The following is a 6416-nucleotide window of genomic DNA, read 5'->3' as shown; positions in this document are numbered from 1 at the left end:
AGGGGATGCGCGTGGGGTGCAATGCGCATGTGCAGAAGCAATAGAAGTGGGGTTACGTAGGATTCTGCTTACTTCTGACAGGTTTCGGTCTTGAGGGTCGTTGAGAAACTTTAAGTTTTCGGGTGGCTTGAGGAGCTGCGCCATTCCTTTTCCTGGGAATTATTTATCTTTTATCCCTCTCTTTCTCTGCCTAATTCTTTCTTAGAGCAAAGCAGAGAGAGGTTCTTATACTCTTACAAAGACCAGAGAAAACGGTAGGGGAGAGGGTTTCCCTCCACCCTTGGCGGCCTTGTTCTAAACCAGTATATTGATGGCATCCCCTTCATCCACCTATTCTAACAAAAAAGAAGGAACGTGCGCTCTAAGTGTATCACCTTTAAGATCAGGTCGGAATTTTACAGAAGCATTAAGACTCTTTTTGAGTGTGACTCTATTTAGTAGAATTAAGGATAAGACTGATTAACTATTATTTGTTGAGCTCTATATGTCCCAAGTACTCAGTTAAATACTGCTGGCTGATAAAACGGTGAAGGAGACATTTACATTCAGTGGGAAGAAATAGGCAACAAAGAGTAAATAGGCAAATAGTTGCATCTTGTGGTAAAAAAAAAAAAGAGACAATGGAAGTTTGAACTTTAGACCTATTATTGATACTTAAGGAATGACTTTCTGAATGGGTGATATTTAAACTGAAACTTGGGATTGTTATCAAAATATAAACTTGGCTTGTTATGGGAACTGTCAGATCAGTGTGGCCTGTCATAGAGATTAAGTGGGGGAGAGTGACAGGAAGTGAAATCAGAGAGGTGGAAGTGGGATCAGACCTTGTAGTGGTTTGGATTTTAATCTGATTTTAAATGGAAAGCCATTTTTCCCCCCCTTTCCCCTGGAAAGCCATTTTTAACTGCTAAATACTTCAGTATGTATTTCCCCAAAATCAAGAACATCATTTTACATATCCACAGTAAAACTATGAAAATTAGAAAATTAACAATACTTTTTTCTGATCTGCAGACTTCATTTAGATTTTGGCAAATCTCTCAGTAATGCCCTTCATAGCAAAAGAAAATCCAAGATCACACATTGCATTCAGTTGTCATGTCTCTAGTCTCCTTTAATCTGGAAAATTGTTTCTTAATATTTCTTTAGGTTTCATGGCATTAACACTTGAAGAATACAAAACATTTACTTTGTAGAATATTCTGCAGTTTAGGTTTGTGTGACTTTTTTCATGATTAGATTTGGGTGATGCATTCTTTGTCAGGAATGCCACAAAAGTAACCTTGTATTCATATTAGAATCTTATATTAGGAGGTACATGATGTCAGTTTGTTCCACTACAGATGATGTTAACTTTGATCACGTAAGATTTCTCCACTATAGTTTCAATTTTGCCCTTTGTAATTAATAAATATCTTGTGAAGAAACACCTTGAAACTATGTAAATATCCTGCAACTCCTTCACCTTTCACCCACTAATTATAGTATCCCATGATTCATATTTGAATCAATTATTATGATGATGGTTGCCAAATGGTGATTTTCTAATTCCGTCATTCCTTCCACAGTTAATGATTGGCTTTCTACCATGAGGTCATCAGCAGTTTTTTAAGCAGAATGATATGACCTAATTTATTTATTAAATGATCTCTCTTGCTTCTGTGTGAAGAATGGTAAATACAGGGAAGAACAGAAGCACAGAGACTAGTTGGAAAGCTATTGCAGTCCGGTGGGCAAGCAGTGATGGAGAATGAGCAGAGTGGCGGCAGTGGAGGTGGAAATACGTGGATGGATTTTAGAAGTGTAGGGCTTGCTGAAAAATTAGATGTAGAAAGTGAGAGAGAAAGAGGAAATTCAATTGCTAATTTCTGCTAATGAAGCATTATAGTTAAAGGTTAGTTTTTATTCTTGAACAAATGGATAAAGAAAGGATTTGGATATACTTGGAAGACTAGCCATTTAATTTGCCTAACCCTCACTGAAATATTCTAGTTGCAATTTTTTCATGAAGGGTCCTGAGTTAGTCCAGGGTAGGCCAAGAAAGTGCTGAAGAAAGCTGAAGAGTATAGTCCTAGGAAGGTTCACCTTGAAGGTAAACTACAAGTACTCCAAACTTGTTTAGGGATCCAGTTAAACTCTTAATTAACTTTCCTGCTTGTGTGTGATAAACACAATTTGAGTGTCTAATGCCTACTGTGTATTCATTAATAATCATGAATTTGGAGCTCTTTCTGAACTCGATGAACTGCCTATTTTGGGGCTGGATTGTTGATATATCTCGTATCTTGGAAGAATACACTGAATTGTGGTCTAAGTTTCGTGATTGTTTGCCTGATTCATTAGAAGACTTAAAAGGTGTGAGTATGGATGTGTTTGTTTTAATTACTTTAAATTACTTTAGAAGTAGTGCATATAAAATCGGTATGTAATCTACATGTCTTTCTTCGTTATGTAATCTACATGTCTTTCTTATAGGGTGATAAGGTTTTTTTGGTTATCAGAGTCTGGTTTATACTTCCATCTATTAGAATACATAACACAGTGCTTTGCACATGATAGGTACTTAATAAATGTGTTGAAAATGCAAATAAATACAAATTCACTTCCCAGTTACATTCTGCCAAGTTATAAAATTGTCAAAATAAGCCAGAATTTGCAACTGCAGGAAAAAATTGTTGGTGAATAATTGCATTAATATTTCAAGCTTGGAAATTTTAAATAGTCTACTTAAATCCTAGGTGCACTTTGAGGAATCTAAACATATTTTATGCCATACCTTATTATGTGTTAATTAAGTAGCTCGGAAATGTGATGCCCAATGTGTTTAACTTCTAAATACTGTGTTTTAGGGTTTCAGGGATAGTAACCTAAGGATTCTGTTACTCCCAGGTTTACAATTAGGCTTTAGCTTGCTGTTCTGAGCAGTAGGATAGACACCACTCCCATCACAGAAATCTGCAGAGTTCCTTATCTAGAGAACTTCACTAGTATCTCAGAATATATATATTTCCATAGAAGATTATTCCATTGTCTCAGCTTGTCATAATTTGGTCAGAATCAGTTCTTCTCCTTTTCTTCTAGAATTAACTTTCTTTGCCAGAAGACTCACAGTCTCTACAATCCTTTCCTCTCAGCTTGTCTCTTGAGATGGATGGTAATGACAACCTCTCAGGGTCCTATCTTTCAATTGTCAGGCAGTTACCGGAAAGAGGGCTTATTTTAACTGAACCAGTATCCGCTTCCTCAATTTAACCTTCCTTAACTAGATCCTATTAAAGGAAAATAGCTAAGCTCCATTTTTCTTCCGTGTGTGTAACTAACTTCATTAAAAACTTTGTTTTTTAATGCCGCGCCCCAAATTGTAGGAATCCATTATGCCATTTGATAGAAAGTGAACAGTCTTGATACGTGTTTATGTAAAGAAGATAACGTATTGGGCAGTAAATATTTTAAAACACTTCAGAAAAAGAGATTCAGTGATTCTGTAATGAGAAACGCGTGTTTTCAGTGCCTTTGGGATACACACGCACTAAAAATTATTAAATCTAAATACAATTAAAGAACTGTTTCAAAGAATTTAAGAAACGAATTTGAGGTTATAGTATGACAAATTTTTTAATGTAAATAAAGAATTATAGGAAAACAAAAATCAAATGTAATTAAACCCTTCAAGGGAAGAAAAAAGAAAGCTGGCACCTAAGTGCCCGGCTAGCTCAGTCGGTAGAGCATGGGACTCTTAATCCCAGGGTCGTGGGTTCGAGCCCCACGTTGGGCGCAAGGCATCTTTTGATACAGCACTTAAATTTCCCTTGAATATTTTGAGGTCTCTCCACAGCACTGTAATTAAGAACGGTTTTGTTTGTTTTTTAAACCGGATTAATTTACGTACTGTCAATATTAACCAGATCTTCGGAAAAAAGACCAGTTTGCAAACGAAACAGTTCTCAAACTGCGCTTGCGCACTTAAAAGCGCAAGTTTTTCTTCCTCTCCCGGATCCCTCGCCTACTTCCTCCGTAAAGCACAGAAGAAACTGAAAAGGCCACTGTTTAAAGTTGAAATTGATTTTCTGTGTTACTGTGCATACCTGCATTATTGCTGATAGAGGGCAGTGTTTTATTCTATCGGACCAAAATTATGAGCCTCAATATTGGCAGCTTTTCTAAAACAAGCGATCCTATGTAAAAGCAGTTAGAGAGTCGGAGGACTTCGAAGAAAGTCCTTTCTTGTTTATTTTACTTTTTTTCTTCTCAATATAGGGCTTGTCCTGGGGTGGAGGTGGGGGAATGTCTTGTGGAGAAATACACAGTGAGAAATGTTTCCTTCTGTTGTGAGATCTAGACAACTAGGGCACAATCAGGTTTTCTCCCATTGTTCGTGGGACTGTATTTGGAATCTAACCATACAATTGGATAGGTATTGGGGAAATTAATATTCCGGTAGAGGGGAGGCTCTTTGAAACAGAAGCACAAAAGAACTGAGACGTGAAATTTCGAATAGGCAATTAGATATTGTGGGAGGCAGGACTTCCGCCTTTTTCGCCTCTTCACTGAGAACTTTGAAGTAATCAGGAAGAGAATGTCCACACCACAGCCAGGCACGTTCCAGGATCTCACTCACCCGACCCTGCAGATGAACGACGCATGCTCCTACCTGAAGCACTAGTTCCTGTACTCGGCGTGTTACCCACTAGCTTTTCTCCTACTAAACGACCCATTTGTCTCTCTCGGTTTTTCCCTTCAACGTACAAACATGCTGTTAATTCTCTATCTTAAAAGAAAACGAAAACTTTGACCTAGTTTCCCTGCAGGCTACCGTTCTACAGTATTTCTCTCTTCCTCTTTGGGGTAAGTTACCCCACAGTCGCCTAAGGTCACATTCCTCTCCTCCCATCTCTTAAACCTGACAATGCCCTTCAGCCAAAAAAAAAAAAAAAAAATCTCTTGCAGCGAGGGAGACCTGTGGGGTGTCTCAGGAAGAGGGAGTTAGAAAGAACCTATTATAGGATTGGGGCTATAGTTGTGGAGTTTTGTGGAGGGTCTAAGGAAGTGAGGGTTCCTTTTGGATTGGGTGTTCCCAGAAAGCAAGGGCAATTCTATCATCTAAATAAATCTTACCTATAGGGAAAGCAGACTAAAGGAGGGATAAAGCTGAAACTCGTAAAGTCACTCATTTAGCAGGAGAGGATGATGTTTGGTGTTTTGAGTTGGACAGGGACCAACTTGTCTAAAGTGAATGGTTCTGTGAGATGCCAATTCCAAGTCCAGGCCTCCCCACTTGTGACAAACCCACTATAAATCAGGGGTTCCCACAATCTCTCCTGAGGTTTGTTAATTTCCTAGAACGGCTCACAGAACTCCGGAAAACAGTTTACTTATTCCTGGTTTATTATAAAGGATACAACTCAGGAGCAGCCAAATGGGAGAGATGCATAGGGCAAGGTATGGGGAAGGAGCGTGGAACCCCCACGTCCTCTTCTTGGCATGGCACTCTCCCAGCACCTGAATATGTTCGCCATCCTGGAAGCTCTGTGAACCCTGTATTTTAGGGATTTTTATGGAGGCTTCATCACACAGGCATGATCAGTTATTGATCAATTTCCAAGTTCTGTTTCTAATCATGACTTAGACTTTCTGGCGACCAGACCTCATCCAGAAATCATCCAGGAGCCCTCCAAGAGTTGCCTCATTAGAACAAGACACTTCTATTACCCAGGAAATTCCAAGGGATTTAGAAGCTCTGTGTAAGATGCTCCTAACACCCCCATCTCGCAGGAATTGACAAGGATTTTAGGACCTCTGTGTCAGAAACTAGGGGCAGACACCAAATATGTATTTATTATGTCACACTTGCCTAATTTGTCTTTGAGTCGCTATAAGCCCAACCACAATCACCCTAATTGGCAACTACCCCACCATCCACTTTATCCTACACTATTTTTTCTATAGAAGGTATCATCTTCTTTTATTATGACCTCTCTTTACTTTCACCCACACCCTTGGAATGTTGGTCCACAAAGGCATGATTTTTGTCTTCGCTCACGAATGTATCTCAAGCACCTAAATTAGTATCTGGCAGATGTTCAGTAACTATGTGTTGAATTAGTGAACTAAGAAGGGCGTATCAGTTTCCTAGGGCTGCCATAAACAAAGTACCCCAAACTGAGTTACTTAAAAGAAATGTATTGTCTCACAATTCTGGAGGCTAGAAGCTTGAAATCAAGGTGTAGGCAGAGTCATGCCCTCAAAGGCTGTCTTGAAGAATCTGTTCTTTGCTTCTTTCTGTTCGCTTTCTGCTGTCATCAGCTACCCTTGGTGTTCCTTGGTTTGCAGGTGCCTAACTCCAATCTCTGCCTGTTGTTACATCCTTTCTCCTTGTGTTTCTGTCTCACATGGCATTTTCCTTTTTGTATGAGGAC

General features: G+C 39.0%; 1 non-coding gene across 1 annotated transcript; it reads left to right on the top strand.

Annotated features, from left to right (window-relative positions):
• Positions 1–3702: 3702 nt before the first annotated feature.
• On the top strand, positions 3703–3775 carry TRNAK-CUU (transfer RNA lysine (anticodon CUU)). Its single transcript has one exon. It is a non-coding gene; the product is annotated as a tRNA-Lys (tRNA).
• Positions 3776–6416: the final 2641 nt, after the last annotated feature.

The sequence above is a fragment of the Delphinapterus leucas genome, chromosome 2, assembly GCF_059928025.1.
Source record: "Delphinapterus leucas isolate spDelLeu-1000000601 "Yukka" chromosome 2, BTC_Dleu_Yukka2, whole genome shotgun sequence".
In the NCBI taxonomy this organism is placed as follows: domain Eukaryota; kingdom Metazoa; phylum Chordata; class Mammalia; order Artiodactyla; family Monodontidae; genus Delphinapterus; species Delphinapterus leucas.
The sequence above is the reverse complement of the archived record's forward strand: the minus strand, read 5'-3'. Positions and strand labels throughout refer to the sequence as shown.